Genomic DNA, 21793 nt, shown 5'->3' on the forward strand with positions numbered 1-21793 from the left:
AGTATTTAGGTTTTATTAATACAGAATTCAGCGTTCTGCACAAATTTAAATCAATGTTGATAATGGTATCTTCTAAAAAGATACTGATTTCACAGGCTGTTTTCCTAAAAATTTATTGCAGGACATAGCGAAATAAATCTTTTAACACCTAGGAGCAGCCCAGTAGCCTGCCTGATTAGTTCCTAAACTCTAGGTGTTTTGCTATCAAGTTCCTTGTTGACTCACTGGTACCTTTGTGCCACTTCTTTTTTGAATTAATAAGTAAACCTCCTGAAACCACAAGGGTGACATAGGTTTTTGGAGGTCTACAGGAACAGCTCTTCCAAGGCATGTTTAAATCTGATCTAAAACATGAAAATTCTAGTCCAACAGCTTCAAAAGCTTATGAATAAGTACTGATTGCAAGTATCGTCTCTAGCATCCATGGATTTGAGTGGGATGGTGCAACTGGCTGTAGCAGTTCCTGAAGCTGTGTGCTGCGTTTTGCTGCAGTATATGTGGGAAGGCAGCTAGCTCTGGGAGTCCATCCCATTCCCTGGACATTGATTGCAGAGCCTTATGAGCTATAGTAGTTTGCTGAGAACAATTTCTGAAAGGTAATCATTCACTGTACTGCCATCCTGGAGGCTTTTCTTAGAGCTGTCTATTCTGAGCTCTGTCTCTCAACACAACCATCTACATACAGCAAAACTTTGCAAACATCAAACCTGGTAGAAACAGGATGTGCAGGAGGATTAACTGAATGCCTGGAGTTATGGAGCGTTTACAGTCCAGACATTAATATCTTTGTGTCCAGTTGGATAGAAAAATGCTTTTTACTGCTTTCATCTCTTCAGAATGCCAAGTTGCCATAAGACTGTTGCTGGTAATGTTTGTGGTCAGTCTTCCTGAGGCACATGTAGTCATCTCTGCTTCTGAGTAAGAGAGAAGAAAAGGACAGGGAAGTGAGAGAAGCTTTTAAAAAAAGCTCTGAGGTTTTCTGAGTACGTAAAGAAAAATGTACAACTGCTCTTTTTTTTTTTTTCCTTTTTTTTTTTTAATGCATTTAGTGACAATCCTCAGCTATGTACGATTTCATGGCCAGAATATCTCAGTACTTTCCCAGCATATGTATCAAGCAATATGACCAGCATCTGTCAAGTACAAGTCATCCTTTTTCTAATTGCTCAAGGCTTTAGAATTGCCAGTGCTGCAAGGGTCTAGGAGATATATCAAATATGTGTGGATTTTGCTTGTATCCTTCTGCTAAAACAGTTGTAGAAAGTTTGTCCTCCAAAAAACAGGTAAAGTTGATAGCTTGGAAATTCTACTGATGTTAAAAGCTCTTGAACAGTTTAAATGAGTGTTTGTCTGATGTTCCCAAACTGCGAAGGCTGAAAGCAATGTGCTGTTATAGCTTCTACCCAAATGAAGAGGCTAAATTTAAGGCAAAGCACCTCTGCAGTACTGGGAGCTCAAAGAACTGTGTCTAGATGACAGTGCTATGTATCTTTCTGCTTTTCCAACTTCATTTTAGCACAAGTATTGTGGTAGTGAAGTCACAATTCATAGAGTCATGCGAGAATCTGTACTTTTATTTTTAGGAACCTTTTGTCATAGGGAAGAAAACTTGGAAAGCTTTGGGTTTGTTTCTTTATTTTGGTTTGTCTTCTTTTTTTTCTGTTTAAGCTATTAAGCCATCCTGTGTCTCAAAAATAAAAAGAATTTAAACATTTTGGGGGATATGGAAAAATGGGGTGACCACAGAGCTGTAATTTCTAAGCACTGAAGGGAGCAGCAGCCCTACTTTCCCCTATTTAAATGGATGCTCTGCTGCTGTGGTGAGATTTTCCCCTAACTGATGTACATCACTAGAGAGGCAGCTAACTTTCCAGGTCTTTCAGGCAATTTTATTTCCTCACTAACACAAGCATTAAGATGTATTCTTTGATTCTTTTTTTGTTAGGTACTTACTTCCATGCATTTAAGGTACAGAACTATAATACTAATCAGTTTTGAAAGCTACTGGCAGCCCTCTCCTTAGAAGGAGAAAGAAGGAGAAGGATAAATCAAAGATCTCCCTAAGCACAGAACTTTGAACTTGTCAGATCCTGGGAAGTGAAACTCGCACATTTTGCTCTTAAGAGAGTAAAAGGTTCATGATTGTGAAAGTACTTTTTTTTTTTTTTTTTGTCTGAATGTGCTGATCTTTTTATGAAGGGAGATCTTCCCCCACATTTCTGAAGTCCCTCCACAAGAAAAAAAAAAAAAAAAACTCAACAAAAAAACAACACTTCAGGGGCCTTTTTTTATAGGGTCCTGGAGATAAAATGGAAGGGCTGTGCTATGACCTGAGGGCATCTTTTGATAGCTGCCCCAACAAGTGCAAAAGGATTGGACTCAGTGTTTAAAGACTATCTTTTGAAGCTCTGAGTGTTCTTTGCTTCTATTTCTACTAGTGAATATCAGAAACATTTTTAGTCACAAGGGTTTAAAGATGGCTAGCCATCCTTATTTAAGATTCTGCGTTGCATTTTTTTCCACAGAAGACTGAAAGTCATAATTAATGCTCACGTTTGCAGGTGCATGTTTAAGCTTTATGGTAACAGTTCAATAACTTTGCTCAATGTGAAAGGAAAATAAAGGAGTTAAGCTTTTCTGTCTCTTGCCAGTAACTGCCAGTGTTTGCTCTGCTTTCAAGGACATTTTATCAGTGTTTCATCAATGGTATCTCTGCTCTGCTGATGGAGTTTTATGCAGCATCTACACATTTCAAAGGAAAGTGGTATACCAGCCTTTGGTATCTATGTATTTCTTTTATCAGAGTCAACTGGAATTGTTGGCCATGGAAGCTTCTATGTGCAGGCTGGGAATGCCATGAAGACTTGGAGGTAAGGGGTTTGAATTAACTTACCAGGCCTTTCCAATGCCTATTTGCTTATTACATACTTGTTGTCTTTTTCTTCTCTGGCATCTGATCAGTGATAACAGATGCAGTATACAAAAATACTTGTTGTTGTAGAAATTTACTGCAGTACTTCTAGGTATTTTAGTTAGAGGTGCCTCTTTTGTGGCTCAGATCCATGTTAAACTCTGCATGACCATCTCAAACTTTAAATGCTACTTCAGTGTAACTTTCTTAATACCCTAATATACCACAGACAGCTTTTGTACAGCTGAGTTAGGACTTGGTTCAAGTTGGGTATGGTATATGTGCATACATTATTTTACCCTGATCATACCTCTTCTAGTTTCCAGATCATTCTGGCCTTGGGATGACTTCCTGTTTGTGCTACATTTTATCAACATGTTAACATCTGGCTTTGTAAATTCCTTATATTCTCTAGGTGATAGAACATCTGTAGTCCATCCTTTCAAGAACAAATGCAGAAACTGTGTTGCATATGTCTTTTAAAAAAACAAAAGTGTACAATCTGCTTCCTATTTATTTCTATGTGTATAGAAATACACAGTGAACGCAAAGTATTTATTGAAATTTGTAGCCCCACTGACTTTCTGATATGGGTTTTCCTATGTCATTTATCTTTTGGCTATGAGCCCACAGTGTAAAGCTATGGATTTACTATAGAAGCTTGGATGTCATTTACTCCTGACATGTGACAACCAGTATAAGGAGGTGGGTGTGATTCCAGACATGGGAAATGAAGATAGCTGCTAAACACCTTCCCTGGGCTGGGCTGCATCTGCTCCTGATAAGGTCATTCACATATAAAGTAATCTGGCAGGAAACTTATTTGTAGGGATGTTTCCTACACTGATGGGGATGTGCATTCTTTAATGTCCTTCAGAATGATGGATACCTGAACACTATATGTTTGTCTGTGTATGTGTGTGTGTATATATGTATACTCTATTAAGCAGGTTTCATGGACACACAGAAAATGTTCTGAAATCCTAATAAAGATATTGGCACTTGAAAATGGTTTTTGTTTAGTTTAACTCAGACTTCATTTCTTTTATGACTAGAAAACAGGTCTTTAGTATATGAACTTAGTTTTATTACTCTGAATTTCCTTCATTTGGGTCTTCAAATCTCTTGTCTTAAATTCAATACTGCCTACCCTGCTGCCTGGTCCACCTGGTTTGATATAGAGAGTTCCACATGTGGTGGTGGTAGGGGCAGCATTCTTGGTGTTTTACTCGATATTGTGGTTTTCTGAAGCTGCTCAGAGTGCTTTTCTGGCAGGTAAATGAACTGAAGGCAAATGAGGGGATCGCTGGTGTGTGAAGGAAGTCATACATATCAGCATTGCTGCTTAGTTGTGGTCTAACTGCATTTGTAGAAAGCTATGCCTCATATTACATTCAGGAATATGAACCAGTTATTCCAAAGAAAAAAGACTATTTTTTTTTTTGTTTTGCAGCAGGTAGTAGATGCATGGAAGTCCTTGCCAGTCAGAAGCCTACAAGAATTCAGTGAGAGCTGACTTGGACAAGTACTTGGAGAAGTGATTTGTTGAGGGTTACTAAACAGACACTCCACAAACTGCTTGGGAAATGTGATTAAGTATTTGGAGGCTTGGAGAGTACTCAGAGGAACTATCTTACTGTTGATGCTCACATGGGCCAAGAGGAAGTCAGTGCGAGGTGCCCGTGACTTGGTAGAGCAGGTGGGAGGCCAGGCTGAGCTGGATGGAACATTTGGCTGAAACAGTGCCTCCTTTCTTATGATCTGTTTCTCTTCATCTTTCAGCTGCTGTCAGGAAACACTGTAGAAATGCAGCTCAGGCATGCCAAACTATCCTTTCCATGCTTGCTGCTTATCTCTTCCTTTTTCTCCTTTGTACTCACTATAATCTTGCTGTTTCTTCTCTGTGCTTGGGCTCAAGAGGCCTGAACCCCAGATCTGAGTCCCTAGATTCCATTTCTTTCTCTGCCGAGTTCCCATAGCCCTTCCACGCCTCAGTTACTGAGGATGAGAATGGAGAAATGGGGCTGCAGCAGCTGAAGGATGATCTCCAGCTAAGACTCTTCACAGCAGTCCTTCTGGTAAGGAAGGCAAAAGGGGTTTCCAGAGGGTTTGAGGCAAGCGATACTTGGTAATAGCAGTATGGGAAATGAGTGTGGGTGTGGGGTGTAACAATGGAGGAGGTGTGCTGAATTTTTGCCAGGTTCCTTTATTCTGATACTTCTTGCTGTGCTTTCTATCTAATATTGTTTCAATGTCATGGGCTGAATGATTAACATTGATAGCTGGCTAAAAGCTGCCCTAAAGTAAACTTTATGCTCATTATTTTACAAGTTATGCCATTTAGGCAATATGTTCTCAGTTTACTGCTGGACTGGGCTGAGGTGGGTGCACTGTGGCCTCAGAAGCTGCTGGAAGGTAAGAGGGATGTGGTGAGGTGCCTGGCCACCTCTGTCCCTGCCACCAGCTGTCCAGTACAAAGCTGAGTCTCGGTAGCCAGTGGCTTCAGGGATGCAGACCAGGCATTGCCCCTTGGCTCATCTTCTGAACTGGCAAAGGGAAAAGTAACACGTGGGATCCAGCTCTTGTCCCTCATTCTGATACTCTTTTAGGTATGGTTCTCTCCCCTCAGCCCCTGACACCCACTGAAAGGGCTGAGAACTGTGACCTTCCCTTCCAGCCCCTTCACAGAATGAATTAGATTGGAAAGACCCCTGAGAGCATCGAGTCCAACTCATGACTAAACACCACCCTGTCAACCAGACCATGGCACTGAGTGCCAGGTCCGGTCTTAAACACCTCCAAGGATGGTGACTGCACCACCTCCCTGGGCAGCCCATTCCAACCTCTCATCACCCCTTCTGTGGAAAAATTCCTCTTCATGTCCGACTTAAACCTCCCGTCATAGTTTTAGATTGTGTCCTCCTGTCCTGTCGCTGGTTTCCTGGGAGAAGAGGTCGACCCCCACCTGGCTACAGCCTTCTTTCGTGGCTGTAGAAAGTGATAAGGTCACCCCTGAGCCTCCTCTTCTCCAGGCTGAACAATCCCAGCTCCCTCAGCCGCTCCTCACAGGACATGCGCTCCACACCTTCACCAGATTCGCTGCCCTTCTTCCTTCCCCGCCGTCCGCTTCCAGCTCGCTCTCCGGGCGGGGGGCGGCTCTGCCGGCGCAGCTGGCAGGAAGGCCCGGCGCGGGCAGGGAGGGAAGGGGAAGAGGCGGGGCCTGGAGCCCAGCAGTGTCAATAATACAATAGGGCTCTTGTGCGGCCGCCGCCGCCGGAGGAGGAGCGGGCCGGGCTGCGGGCGCGCCGAGCAGCCGGCACGCAGGGCGGGAGCCGCCGCCGGCCACGGGCCCGCACGGGCGGGCGGGGGCGATGCGCGCCGGCGCGGGACGGCACCAGCAGCACCCGCAGCAGGAGCCGCCGCCGCGGCGGGAGCGCCAGCCCTGACGGCCGCGGCCGCCCACGGCAGCGAGCGGGGCAGGAGGAGGAGGAGGAGGAGGAGGAGGCGGCGGCGCGCCGGGCCGGGCCGGCGGCGGGAGGTGAGCGCGGCCCGGGCTGCCCGCATGGAGGCGGGGCGGGGGGCGGGCGCCGGGGCCGCCGCGCCGGGCCTGTGCGGGGGAGGCGCCGGGCCTGCGGCGGCGGTGTTTGGCGCCAAGGCCGGGCAGGAGGAAGGAGGAGGAGGAAGAAGCGGCGGCGAGCGTGAGGAGGCGGCGGGCGCCGCGGTACGTGGAGCACCGGCGGGGAGCGCGCGGAGCCGCGCCGGGGGCGGCGGGCGGCCCGTCCGGTGTGGGCGCTGCAGCCCCGGCCGCGTCCGGAGGGAAAAGTTGCGGCGGCTCCGGAGCCGGGCGGGCGCTGCGCCCGCGGGGGGTGGCAGGGGCCGGGCGACCCCCGGGCGAGCGCCCTTTTGTTCGCCGCAGCCCGGAGAGGCGGCGACCCGGCGGTGCCCGAGCCGGCGGGGCCCTGCGGAGCGCGGCTGGGCGTGGCTGGCGGGCGGACAGACAGACAGCCGGGCGCTTGTCCGCCGCCGAGCACCGCTCCGCCGGTATGTCGAGGAACTTGCTAGAACTGAGTTTGACAATGAAGCGCTAGCGCAGCCCTCCCGCCTGCCCGGCCGCGCCGCCAAGGTAAGTTTTTTTCCTGAGCGGCGGGGGTGGATGGCGCCCCAGTGCCCCCTGTGCCTGTAGGCAGAGCAGCGGGAAGGTCCCGACTTCACTTCTCCAGATCAAACCTTCCTCTCTTGCACGGTGTTTGCTTTAATGCTGCTCGTCTTTCTGCAAAGGCATGGCTTCGTTTTACAGATGTACAGCGACCCGTATGGTTAGCTGCTGAGGATATAGGAAAAGTAACACTTGCAAATAATAATGGGATAATTAATAGGAGAATTTGGTACAAGGTACCCTAAAACACATCTTAACAGGCAAATAAACGCCACTTTTTTCTGTTTTTTAACTATAATTATTTTATGAAAAGCATTTGTAGTTACTTGAGGAGTTCAGCTACTGTTTACAAATTGTTACAATGAGTAGCTATGTATTTTTATTAAAATATCACTAAATTGTGCTGTACTTCAAAGCCCTATGGTTTTTTTCATGTTCAGGAGAAAAGGGATGCTGATGACAACATCCAAGCGTTTTTAGAAAACCTTCAGTTACTACACACTAGATACTTGAAAGCTGTTGTACCTCTCTGTTAATGTAAAAGAGCCTTTACACTAAAACTGAAAGATTAAGAGAAATATATTTTGTATAAGCTTGTGAGACGCTTAATCAGCAGCCGACTTTTTACATCAGGTTGGTGCTTGTTGTGTGCTGTCCTGTAGAGCATCTTGAGCACACCTGCTCGTCTCTGTACACTGAGACTTCATCACAGTGATGGTTAGAGAGCTGGCTTGAAAATGCGAGAGCCTTAGGCTGGAAAGATCAACCTGGATGATGGCACGTTTGCATGATTTTCAAGCTTGCCACAGAGTTCGTTAAGAAGACATCAGAAAAGTCTTTACCTGCACTTACCAATGGGAGAAAATGCAGTTTGAAGCCTCTTTCATTAAGAATGTACCTTTTCAAAGTAAAAGCAAATTAGTACTTTTAGGATCTAAAGTTTGTGTTGTTTTGTTTTTCTTTTTTTAAGTGAACTTGTGACCTCTTTTCAGACTAGACATGACGTGCCCTGTTTTTATTGCAGAGAGAAGAAAGCTTTATTTGCAAAACTTGGACTTTAGATGCAGTAAAAGTAATCAAAATAGCAGAACTGTTTCTCTTACCTGTCCCTCCTTTGATGTTTCCTCTTTCTAGGTTCCTTTTACAGAAAAAGCCTCCTCCCCCAGTAGGAAAAATTCCTCTGAGTTGGGTCTGACTGTAGGTCTTTTTTTTTGTTGTATTTGCATTACGTACACGTAGCAGATACCCGCAAAGGTTTGCTAGAGAACTGATCTAGGAACATATGCAGTGGCATTTATTGGCAAGGATGCATGTTCATTTGGGATCTCATTAAAACCATTAAAAGCCACTGTGAATGTAAGAGCCTGGGATAGATAAATGGATCTCAGTATAGTGTTAGAATAAACCCAGCTGTTTTCTTCTCTGTGGTTCTGTGGATTTCCTCTCAGTGGCAGAAAATTGGGAAGTTTGTGTTTGGGATTTATTGGGATACCTGGGATTGTTGTGGGCTTTTTGTTTTGATTTTTAAAATATGCATGCTTTTTTCATAGACCTGGATGATTTGCTTATGGGGAAGAATTTGTATGATGTCTTCTTATCTTACAACGGAGTATTATTTTTACCTGTGCAGTTTTATATGTATATACACATGGGCAGAGACACGTGTGCATGGTCACTGTAGTAGCTACCACGTGCTGAATGCTGTAGAGCATTTTCCTCAAGAGCTTGCTGCAGTTGGCCTAGGGGATGTCTTGACTGGTGACCTCAGCTCCTGGCTAGTGTGTTGGCAGGTGTCCAAGGCCACGGTGAGAATGGCTGGATTTGTTAGACCTGATCAGGAGAAGTGAAGCTAAACCCTGTACAAGCTGACTTGAGCTTGAAACACTCCTAAAGTGTTCCCTGTGGTCTATTTAGGTAATTTTTTTCAATCTTTGTAATTAATTTCTGGCCATCGTGTCCCAGTGGGTGAGAAGTGGGGCATAGTGCCTGCATATTTTTGGTTAACTTGGCAAGACATGGAAAGCATCTGGAGAAGGAATGTGCACCCATTTCTGTAGTGCATCTTTTATCATCCATGGATGGAAATGTCATGTAAGCATCTGTTTCTGTGGTTTGTCTTTCTCCTTTAGTCCCTAGGAGTCTCCTTCAGAAGTTGGTATGTGCTTTGGAGGGCTGTTACTTAAATGGGTTTGATGGTGCAGTTATGCCCTCTCTTCAGAAAATACCAGGCAATTTGATAGCCAAGAATGTTGTATTCGACCAGAACTTAAAAGTTAATGTTCTGTTAAGTATAGGTATCATTCTCTCAATGCATTTTATAACCAAAAATTTACTGTTTTGTCTAGATCAGTGGTAGTGTTGTGTTTTGGTTGGTGACTTCTTTCATTGCAGACAGAAATGGACTGAGCCAAAACTTGCTATTTGCACATGCTGCTTAATATCTCCACTCCCACAATTTTTGTGGGAGCTATAGCTAAGGGGACTTGGAGGCTTTTGAGCTCTTCAGAGAGGGGAACCTCTGAAATTGTGTGGTGTTTCTCTTTTCTGAAGATACAAAGTGCCTATAATGCTCGAGGCTTCATGTAATTGGAGACATAAATACAATTTTTACATACTTTACTTAAAATGGAAACTAACAAGTTAATAATAGCTCTTATCGGGGGTATTTATGTAATGGAAGCCAACAGATGCTATTTGCATCTTGAAGACTGATGTACAAAATGTTATGTCAAGGCCCTGGCAGGTTTTGTGCTGGCGGAGGCTGGGTCAGGTGGGAGTGAGAGATGCTGGAGATCTGGAGGGCTAGATGGCACCTCTGAAAAGTGAGATAACGGTATGAAATGTTGCATTTTAGTACATAGCTTATTTTAATCTAATGCTGCTAATAAAAAGAATGGAGATTTGATTTGAGAATTGATTTCTTTTACATTTATTCATCTTAAATAATCAATTACACCTGTCACTTTAAAAGTACTTTTCTTTATGCTATTTTCTAGCTACAACTGCATGTCTGATGTTCAGAACCCATAAAAATTGTGTCTATACATACTATTTTTATTGATACTTCAATTTATTTTGACTACAAGAAGGTATCTGGCAAATAAGTTTTAGAAATGTAATGTGACAAACTGGGTGTTGCCTTCTGTGGAAAGATGCCGATGTAATTACCAAGCACCTCCCTGTTTCCCTGGGCTGTTGACTCTTTCATATTCATTTGCTTCCAAGTTACCCTTTTCTAGATGACATCTGAACTTTTCCAACATTCAATATCTCAGTGTGTAGGAGACCAAGAATTTGGGGATTAGAGCAGTCTGGGATGTGTGATCTTGGACCTAAGGAAAGCTCCTGCATTTGTAGAGCTATAATGCAGGCTTCACTCGGATTTAAAGGAATGGAAGAGACCCTGAGCTGTGAGCATGACTGTGGAGGCTTCACTGGCACTTGCTTAGTCGCCCTCTTCAGAGAAGCAGGAGAAGGTGGGAGGATAAGCTCGTGACTGCTGATGCTATTTGTTATAACTCTCTCCTGGATTAAACACTGGGATGCTTGCCTTAGCTTGTTAAACTTTGAAAACTTGGGAGTGCTTTTCTTCTTCGAAGTACACCTGTTACAGCATTAGATCAAAGAGCTGTGTTTCTTGATTATTGAATTGAATGGTGAACATATTGTGTTGTTAATGCCTCTTTGTGTTTTAATTAGAGCTCTAGGAGATGTTAAAAAACAGGTTTATACACATGCCTGACTGGTTGCTAAATAGAATATGCTTGTCAGACAGTCTTGAGGTAATTATATATTATTTTGCTAATCTACTGTTCTGGGCTTTTCCCAGCCCCCTTTCTTTCCTTATTCCTTTTTTCCCCTCCTTGCTCTAAAAAGTTCTTGCTTGAATATTTTCTGAGGGTCTGTCTTATGTGCTTAAAGCTCCTGACTATTGATAGCCTGTGCTGGTGAAAGGCTCAGGCTCTTGCTCATGTCCTAGAGAGCAGTTTCATGCCTGCACAAGTGGTTTGGTGCACAGCAAGTCCAACAGCTTCTGAGGGTTAGCGTAGTGCAGTGGGTGAGTAGAGGCTCGATGCCCGAGATACTCCAAAGAGGGGTGATACCCCACACACCAGGCACTGCAAAGTGAAACAACTGACCAGGAACATTTCTTGGAAGTAGTTAATTTTGTGTGACTGTGTTACGAAGAGTTTTCCAAGCTGTGTTTTATATTTTCAGGTAGCTCTTGTTTTGGAATATGCTGTTGGGTTGATGACAGAATAGTGAGAGGAGAAGCATAGGAGAGGTTCTGCCTGGGTGCCATCTTTTAATTGTGCTATATCGTTTAGCACGTAATATTGAATGACTGAAATTCTTTAAATCTGTAGAAAAATGATAGATTTACTACAAGTGTTAGACAAGAGTTACGGTAACATGGCTGTTCACAAGCCCTTGAAAATCATAACTAAACTCTGAGTTTTCATTCATACCACTTAAAAATGTAAGTCTTGTTTTTAACATCCGGACAGTTTTTAAATAATGCTTCCTCTATAGATGATGGTGGTATTGAGAAAATTATTACTTTTAGTATGCAAATGGTTAAATCTTCCTCTACATATCAAGGATAGCAAAATTAAATGGTAGTATTTTCTATCTGCTGACATGTCAGAAAACCTGACATCTTGGAACTGCTGGATGCAAAAGTCTATAGGAGAAATGTGTACCCTGTCAAGGGAGGAAATAAATGTCCCTAATGGGACTCCTTGTGTTGTTTAATTCTCTTTATTTGTTCTGCTTTTAACTGCTTGTATTTATTTAATATTCTCTCAGCATTAATTTGCAGGCTTTGATGTCAAAGTGGCTGTGGAGAACTCATCATAGGAAGTAGTGCCCGTGTCCTGCTCAGGTTTTTTGCTTTAATGAAAAAAGAAGCCAACCAAAGACCTTGTGGAGCTGGAATACTCAGTACGTGAGTGCATTAGAGACACCCAGGAAAATGTTAGGCTCAGTAATTATCTGGCCAGGAGGAGCCTCAGCAGAGAGGTAGGACTAATACCTCTCCCACTTTTATTAATACTTGGATAGAAAGAGCAGTAATAAAGTGGTGCTCCTCTTCCTGCTTTCATACTAATAGACTCTTTTCCCAGCAGGAAAATAGTGACTGAAATAGTGATAACGAGTGATTACTCTGCAGTGCAGTGCAAACTTGTTAGATGTTGTTGGATAGGAGGGAGGGAAAAATACTCATTTCAAGCACAGATAACAGCTTTTTATGTTAGCTTTTTTGTTTGTTTGTTCTTTTTCAAGAGCTGCTGACCTGAGCTCTGAAAAAGGAAGGGGTACTAGTTGTCAGTGTTGCTGCTTCAGTTTGACATCATTAACCTTGTTTGGGGGAGTTCTAGCAACTCTTCAGCTTGGGCCTAATTCAACAACAGTTGAGTTTTTTTACAAAAATCAAATTGCCTGTCATTTAAGTAACTGAAAGGGAGATACTTAAACCTGATAATGATACTGCAGTCTTCCTTACGTTAACAATGTAATCATTTCCATTGTAGCATGAAATGAGCAATCTTAAGGAGTAAGTGAAGCATTTTGCTTGACAAATTTGAACTTGCAGCTCTGCAACAGAATGTGCTGAGAGTGAGGTAGGAACCAAAAAGTTGGTCTTAATAGAAGGCACATGTTTATGAACAACAATATTGTAATGGCTGTTAGCATATCTAGGAAGTATAACAAATACTGATTTTCTTCACTTTCTTTGGTTAGTGCTTGTTCACATTTTTGGGCCAAAAAGAAAGATAAAAAAACCTGTGGGATGAAATAATTCCATATTCTTATATAAATAGAAATTATGCAAAATTATTTTGTATGCCCTTTGCAACTGGTTTCCATAAGTTCAGGTGGTTTAATTTTGATTCTTGTAGTTTGGTACTTTTTAATGTATCATGCTATAATTTCCAGTGATATTTTATGAAAATTGTGAAAGTTGTTCTTTATTCAGGTATTTTTCAGATGCCTAAGTTTGCTGAAGTTAATACTAAACATATTTTTGATCCAAATACTTAAATATAGAGCTAGTGTACAATGAGTTTACTTAAAATGTCAACTGAATGAGTTTTTTGCTAGTGACTGGAAGGTTACATTCATGTGTGTTTCTACAGTTTTGATGGAGATCTGACTTGCCTTATTTGGTTGTATACACCTATACAGAGACAGAATATCTGTGGTATAATACTGTTGAAAATGGGACTTTCCCCTGAGCTCCATGTAAAAGGAGATTAAACTTTGTTTCAGTACTTAGTATTCTTAGGTAGTCTTTTCTCTATTGCTTAAACTGAATACACATAGATCTGATGCATGATGTTTTCATTTTTCTTCCTCTGTAAATGCCATAAAACTTTAGAAGGTGGGACATGAGTTATTAGAAAGGTTAGACTCCTGTCAATTAGCTCAGTATCAGTCAGAGCCCTGTGACTCTCATTCCGTGGATTAATCTGGTTTAAGTGCTGTCTTGTTTGGCATCTTCTATGTACTTCCATGTTCTAGATTTTCATAAGCCTCTATATGTAAGAGCAAACAGGGATGTGCATTCATTTAGGTTACTGAAGTCTAGTAGCTTTTGCTACTAGATGAATGCAGGTGCCATTTAATTATTTTTTTAAGATTATTGAGCTCCTTTTTTTTCTGTGTTCACTTCTTGAAAAAGGGAAAAAGTAAAGCCTCAATTGCAAATGAGAATTGAATGTGATTTGTAGTTCTTATCTCTCTCAGCCATCCATGTCTTTGATGCCTTTGTAGTCTCCCTTTGCCCGTCCCCTCTTCGACTTAATTTTCCAACTTTTTCCTTATTATTGGAGAAAATGGTGTTTCCAGTGAGTGTCTCACCATTTTCTTGGGACCTGTAAATCATCTAGGTAAAATTAAATTTGTCTCCTGTACCAGACCACAGACAGTATGGACTTCCAGATTATTTGCAGTCAACCTGAAAGTATCTTGGCAGACTTGTTGGTTTGGGTTTTTTTGGTGTAAGTTTGCTCGGTTTGATAAAGGGGGCCTTTACATTCATCTGTAGTTTTTTGTGAGGTTTTTTTTTTGTGGCTGGTACATTTGTGGGGGTTTACATATGTGTATGTACAAAAGCATCATGCACTGCAAGTTCAAGTTGTATTTTTAAAAATGCATTAAAAGAAGTGTTTGTGATATAAAATTTTCCTCGTGAATGTTGATATTGGTGTGATGACTTTTTAGCTAGTGTTTAACAAAAACCATTTCTATGTTATGCCTGTTCATAGGTAAATTTTGCTTGGTTAAGGAAGTTAAATATGTTTCAATAAGTATGTTTGGCTTAAACACATCAGCAATTGTATTTACTTTGGTACAGATAATAAAAGTGTTTCAAAACAGACTTGCTTTTATGTAGGGAGGAATTGCTAGAAAGAGTGAGACAGTGGCAATGCATTGGTTAAGTGAAGTAACTTTTAAAAGATTTAAATGCATCCTGGCTACTTGTATCAAACCCTTTCTAAACCATTTGCTACTCTATGATTTTTTTTTTTTTTGTCAAAATGCTTTGTTTTCTTTCCCCCTTTAAATAATTGTAGGAAATCTATCCTAACATCATTCTATCAAAGAAGTCAGCTTTTATGACAGCTTGAAGTTGTTGCTCTGGTGTAACTGTTATAATGATCTGACTGGTCATGTACACCTAATTCTGAAGTGGAATTAGTGTCAGTCTTTGCACAGGGGCTATACAAGTTGAGCCAGCTTCACTCCTATACCAGATTATTTTGGCCATAACAAAGTGTCTTTAGATCTATCTTTTAGAGGTTTTAATGTCACATTAGGGTACTCTATTGCACCTCTGCCTGTTTGTGGTCTCTTAGAGGTTCATAGGGTTTTAATCAGTCAGAATTGCGGATTTAACTGCATGATGGCAATTCTCAAAGGAGAAAAAGCTCAGCTCCTTTGTTTACTTCTGCTTTTGAGCTTTCCAGATCTGGCAGGATTATAGAGGTTTTTGTGCTTCAGGTAAGCAGAAGTAATGTTAGACTCTCAGGAACCAAACCTGTTAAGGCAAATTTTCCTTTTTTTTTTTTCTTTAATGCTAGTGTATTGTGAAGGGCAGTGTTACCTGCTGTCCTTCTTGGAACTGGTGGAAACCCAGCCATAATGACATGGGTGGGAGACTATCCAAGTCTAGTTTTATCCCTTGTCAAACTGTATCAGAAGTTTTGCCTCCATAAAGGCAACAACTTTGTATAGTGGAAGTCTTACGTTAATAAACTACATGAAACCAGAAAGATCTAAATATCTTAGACAATTCTATTAAAGGGTTTTCCTTTTGACAGCAAGTTTTTCTGACAGTGGGTGCTTTAAAAAGAATAGTATTCTTGCATTACAACTTGGTCTTGCAATCCCCCATCCTTCCCCGATATATTTGCATCAGAAGTTTTTAAGAAGAAATAAACTTAGTTTTGTCATTTAGGAATTCTGCTCACAAATTCATCAGATAATTGTTTTGCTAATTTCTGGCTTTGTTTTGGCACTGGCTTTAATTCCCACTGACTCCACCAAGACCAAAATTTCCCTGCTTGTTTCTTAGAGCTTGTAATGTGTTTTTTCTAACTGAGTGGGAAAGACTTTGGAACGGGATTGGCACAGATTTCTCCTTCATAGCAATAAAAAAAAATACCCCAACACAACTCTTTCCAACCATTTAAGATTTGCACATTTGGTTGCTGCTATGGGATTTGCAGCCACAGAGGATGGAGTTGATGAAGCCTTGTTTACTGTGTTTTAGTGTCTGCTGCTTCATTAATTGTCATTTGATTGTGCTCCAAGCCTTGTGTTTTTGTGGTCGAAGTGCAAAGCTTGGGTGCTTTATTTATTTATGCAGTTTCTTTGCAGTGGAAGGTGACAGTTTGGGTGCTGGTGTGATGTCTGACTGTGAGAGAGCAGAGAGGCTTTCCTTGTGAAAAATCACAAATGCCAATGTCCCAAGTTTGATAAAGGATGTCAGAAGTACTTTAAATCACTGTGATAATCAAGTGAAGTTAACACTATTACCTTTTTCTTACCCCCTTATTTTTCACTCTGGGAGCTGTCATTCAGTTAAATACTGACTCTAAATGGTTTTATGTGAGGTGAGCTTTTTATGAGGGTTATTTTTCTTTGGCCACTGAGACCCCCTTAAGGGCCAGGAATATTCAGTATGTCTACACTACTCTTTACTCAAATTGCACGTAGTGGAAGAAGTTGAAGAAATTCGAAATTTCAAATTGTGCTCTGTAGCCTTTCTGAATGCCTGTGTTGTACACTGGTGAGCATCACAACTTAGTCTATCCAGAAAAGGAGACAAAATATTTTCTTGCTGTCATCAAGTTGTGTAGTAACTTTCCTCCTGTAATCCAGGCATAAATTATTCTCAATCTTTTTGTTTTTAGTTTCCTTTTTCTTCCTATTTGCATTGACTAGGATTGGAACAGAGGCTCAGCAGGCTCATTTGCTGTGTAAAAGCAGGTGGTGGTTTGAGCCACAAGCTCTTCCCAACACTCCCCAGCAACTGGTGGTTGGTCATCTTGCAAGTAAATGGCTGAAGCAAAACATCACAACATAGATAAGCAATGCTTGCACAGTGTAGTCTTCCAGTGAAGTGATGGTAATGACCATAGATGCTCAAGTGCTGTAGGTAGGCAGCAGCAGAGTTGTGCAATGGAGAGAGTTTGGGAAAAAGGGAGAAAGTGTTGGGGCAGGGTTGGTGGACAGGAGAGGAGGGTTGGGAAGATTGGCTGAAATTTAAGGACAGCCTTTGCAGGTGTGGCTATTGCTGACACCTTATGTTCAGGCATCATTTGATGCCTGAAGAATGTATGTAAGGAGAGGGCTAAGTAAGGTCCAAGCATGTATCTGATTCCTGAAGGTATCCATTTACAGGGCTGCAAATCTGTAGTTGAATCTGTGAGGAGAGAGATTTCTGGCATCATTCCCTATTTGGTGTGTGAGCTGGCTGTCCTGAACATATTGGGCACTTTGAATCCCTCTGTAAAGGTCTTTCCATTTGCTGCATGGGTTGTTAAAACCTTGTGGGGTTTGCTGTTCCTTGTTCCAGAGCTCTGGTTTGAATGCATTGAAGTGCACAGTTTGGTATTACTTTGGTCCAAAGTTTAAATATGACCCTTCATATTTTATATTGCCATTGTGTATAGAGGATCCATACACTGCTTTTAGCAATTGTAACTCTCTTGTGTGTGTGGTGGGGTCATGGGACTTGCTGTGGAAAATATGGAAGTGGCATAGCTGTGCCATCAGAAACATAACATCTATTATCTTACCATACTTTAGAAGTTCTCACACTTAAATAGTTTTATTTTTTATTTTGAGCTCCACTAAAGGTCCCTAACTGTGTACAAATATAACTGCATTAAATAATAGAATTTGGCTATGGAAAAAGATGCTTCTAGGTCATGTAGATTATTGCCTCTGAAATGTTTGTTTGAACGTCCCTTCAGAAAATAGCATGGAACAGTACTGCCATCACTCAGCTACAGGAAATCCACATCTGTTGCTAAACGAGCACATCTGTTTAGTACAGGAGGTACAAGTCGAATGAGGTGAGTTGATACTTAAAATCCAACTGGCTAGCATGTGGCTGTGGCTAACAGCAGAACATGTAATGTTCTCCTTCCTCAAGAACTGCATCTATTTTGTTTTGCTCCAGATCCTCATAAATAGCTTGTTTTTGCTGCTCTATGGTTCACAGACCTGTTTTTAAGTTCCAGGTAGTAGGTAGTGCCAAAATACTTTTGTTGTTTCTGCCTGTACCCCATTCCATGCTTCTGGGAAGCTTCCTATCAAGTTTCTTATGTTTTTATCTCGGTTTAGATCTTGTACTGCAGCCTTCTGCCTCATGCATTTGTATTCTCTTTCTGCTACATTCCTCTGATTTGCTGTGTGTCCTGCTGCAGGGAATACCTGCTCTTCAGAGAGGTGCATCCTGCACCAGGCTGAAGTAACACATCTCCTTAACGTTTTGTCCTGCAAAAGAGGAGCAGGGATCTGAGCTGCTGTGTACTAACTGTCCTTGCATGCAGCTGTACACCACAGCATCTGTCAGGGATACATATATAAATACAAATATAAATATATATATCTCAGTCTCTGATGTAGGGAAGAGAGATGGTGGGATAGCTACCTGTGATTACTTTGTTCTCACCAGCAGGCAACAATATGCATGAGTTCTGTGGAGCAGCTGATGCACAGTACTTGCTGCTCCACAGCACCATGTGTGTGTGGTGAGGTGCAGCCCTCAGTGCAGACAGTCCCAACAAACCACTTTGTGCAGTGCTCTTTATACTCAAGTCCCATTTATTGTTGCCTTGCCCTCCGGCTGGGTTGAGAAGAGCTGAGCTCTGCGGAGCATGTTGTGTTGGCAGTGCAGCAACCGGGACTCTTGTCCAGTCTTTGTTTAAATGTCAAGAGCTGCAGCCTCCAGTCCTCCCCCTGGGGACATGGGTCAACAGTTCTGACTCTCAGGATGTTTCCTTAATGCTAAGCCTAAACTTTTTGGGTTTTTTCTTAAATTTGTCCCATTACATTTCATCTCTTACAGACCCAGTCTTTTGTTTGACTCATTCTAATCTCCTACCTGGATATGAAGAATGTAAACAACTTTGCATCTTAAAGTAGCTGTTGTTTATATTTGTCTTAGTATCTTTTCCCTGTAAGGGCAGTTTTTTCAGCCTGACTCAGTTTTTTGCAGGTATATGTTATTTACGTTGTGTAACAATTATTTTCAAGTAATCAGTAGGATGTTTTGAGTGTTTTGCAGAATGGTTGGCACTACACACAAGCTAAATAACTGTTGTGTTGGGTCACCATCTGAGTGCCTGGGGCCCAGGACTTCAGAGCATTTCATAAAATCTCTTGATGTTACTTATTAGTTGCCTTATGAAACCTATCCTTCTAGACATCCTGCTGCATTGTTTGTCTGAAAGTGGGGTAAGCCACTGTGGGAAATTGTTTTCCCAGCAAGTTTTAATTGGTTGCTGGGAATTACTAAATCACTGTTTGTTATTAAGAATAGGCTTGTTGCTGCATAAAGGTGTCATGAAATAGTTTTGTGACAGTGGAAAGAAGTGAAGGTGCTAGAGAGTTGCAGGCTTTACTAAATGCTTTCAGTGTCTCTGATCTACCTTAAGGTGATTTTTAGATTTAGATTTTTACAACTGAATTGTGAATTTATACTGAATTACTTTGTTGGCTAAGCCAATGTGGAAGATACATCAAAATCAAGAAGCTGGAGAGTACTCACTGTAGTCAGGACTGTTTAGAAGCTTGTGAAGAAGAGGAATAAACTACAAATCAGTTTATTACAAGCAAAAATCCAACACAGCTACAAAGACTTTGCAGGGATTTTACAAGACTTGTTAAAGCTTGCTGGCTTTTTCTTTTCTGCCTCTAATCACTGTAGGATAAATATTACCTGGAAATAGCTCTTCAGTTAAATATGATGGATGTTGTTTTGGTATTTGGATACTTGTTCTGTTACGATTTTTTCAGAACTATAAGGGAAAGAGTACCATTACCTTCCTGCATCATACTATATTTATAATTTCAAATACTATTGGCTTTATTTCTTTTGCTATCTTGATAGTATTAAATTTTTGATCTGCCTTTTGTAAGAGGTTTATGTGATGTTTACTGGTAGTCCATGGGGTGCTGTCTGTATGTGCTAGATATCTGAAACAGATAGTCTGTAAAAAAACCAGGAAATTATACAATTATTTTCTAATATCTTTCCCACCTAAGCAGTGTTTTATGCCTGGGATTATTTTTGAAACAGAGGTTTAGCAGCACAAGATCAGCTTTCTAATTCAGTTTTGAAAGTAATTTGTGAGGTAGGAATTGCACAGTAGATGATGCAAGTTATCAGGCAATCCATATTATCAGAAGCTAGCTAAGGAGGCATGGATTAGCTGAAATGCTCACAGGAATGTTTGTAGCTGCCGAGAAAACTGAGGGGATAATTGCTAATTAGTTTCAAACAAGACAGGTGAATTAATATTTGCAATTAATGATGTGGGTAAAGGAATGAGGACTCTGTTCATTCAATACCTGAATCCCGGTGGGTGGAGCTGCATGTCTACTTGAGAAGAAGCTTTGAACTCAGAGTTACTTTGACAGATTGGAGAAGGAGTTTAGAAGGAGGGGTTGGATGGGGCTGAGCAGGGCATGGAGGGGCAGCTCTGTGGCATAAAGGTCATTCCTGCATGCTGAGAGCAATGGGCCCCAGCAGCAATAACTGCTCACAGCCAGGACTCGAGACAACAGTCATGCTGTTGCAAAAGCAAGTGCACTGAAGTTTATATGTAGGGTTATTATCTGCAACTCATCTGACAGTAAAGGATATTTTTCTGTAAAAAGATAGCAGCATTTTCTGTGTAGGGAAGGATTCAGATGGGAGACTTTGTCCAACACATCACAACTTCATACTGGTTTCGTGTGCCAGCCCTGGAAAGGGTAGTAGACAGCAGCAATTAGATGAATCAGAAATGTAGAAGACATATCCTGTAAGCAGAGGGTGAAAGAACTGGATTTTGTTTAGTCTGGAGGAAAGACAAGGACCTACTGACAAGAGCGTTAAGTTGGTGTTCAAACTGTGTCAAGAAGAAAGAGACGGGATCACCAGGGTCCAGTGCTGGGAGAGACCTGGTAAAGCCTTGAGCAGCATGGGGAAAGGTGTGCTTAAAATGCTGGGACAAACTTGCTGGCAGTAAGGGTCACACAGTGTGGAAGGGGCTCCACTGGAGATGCTGAGGAGCCTCTGTTATGCAGAGTCCGAGTTCTCGGTCCTACCTAGCCATCCTTTTTCGAGGCCCTGACAGATATTTTTTCTGCAACCATCTCTGTTTTTGCAAATGGCAGTGCAATGTGTGGGCTGGTTGATGAGAAAAGCACAAAGCTCTGTTTTCAACCAGTCCAATTCTTGTTTTGGTGGCTTGGCTGTTGGTAAGCACTGTGGTAAAATACAGAGAGAGTGATAGTGTAACAGTAGTGATAACTACAAAAATAGATCTGTGTTCCAAGTGGCCTTCTGTTGTTATAAGTTGTATTTTAAGGAATAAATCTTGCTGACGCTTTTTTCCCTGGTAATGCTTAGTTTTCAGGCAGTATTTATGAAAAGCTACTGTGCATTTCTAGGTTTGTTTTTTGTATCTACACTGTCTTTTAGTTCCTTTTTTTTTTTTTTTTTCTGTTTCTTCATGCCACAGTTTCTGTTGCTGGCCCATTACTTTTTCAAATGCACCTGGAGAGTAGGAGTTGGCAGTCTGTGTGGAGGGGAGGGTGAGCATCTTCTGTGCATTCTTTACCCTGCTCCTGAACTTGCTGCTCATGGGAAGGTTGGTATTCTCCCTTTTTTTTTTTTTTTTTTTTTTTTTTTTTAACTCTATTGGGGAAGAACTCCTTGATGATTAATTTGAGGTGATTTAATTTAGTGTTTCTCAATCAATATGTTAAGACAGCTTTTGAAGCTTTGAAAACAAGGAGGAGGAAAACAGAAAACAGTATTTGTTATGGGCAACTGTATTTTTCATCCCATTTTGTATATTTGTTCATGGTTGTGGAATAAGTAAAGTTGGGACTGAAGATTATGACTGTATACTGAAAGGATTACAGAAAGAAAAAAAAATTTAGTTGAACCTTCCGGTATTTCAGAGTTCATCTTGGCATTTGATGGAGCAAATAAA

General features: G+C 41.6%; 1 protein-coding gene across 8 annotated transcripts in view; it reads left to right on the forward strand.

Moving 5' to 3' along the window:
• The first annotated feature begins 6179 nt into the window (after nt 1-6179).
• Nucleotides 6180-21793, forward strand: part of JADE3 (jade family PHD finger 3) — a 64530-nt gene continuing 48916 nt past the window's right edge. For 2 of the 8 annotated variants that reach the window (XM_058854589.1, XM_058854605.1), the window contains exon 1: nt 6643-7034. The gene's annotated coding sequence lies outside the window, so the exon portion shown is untranslated. The other 6 variants (XM_058854569.1, XM_058854549.1, XM_058854612.1 and 3 more) reach the window with 6 other exon arrangements.

The sequence above is a fragment of the Poecile atricapillus genome, chromosome 1 (assembly GCF_030490865.1).
Source record: "Poecile atricapillus isolate bPoeAtr1 chromosome 1, bPoeAtr1.hap1, whole genome shotgun sequence".
Taxonomy (NCBI): Eukaryota; Metazoa; Chordata; class Aves; order Passeriformes; family Paridae; genus Poecile; species Poecile atricapillus.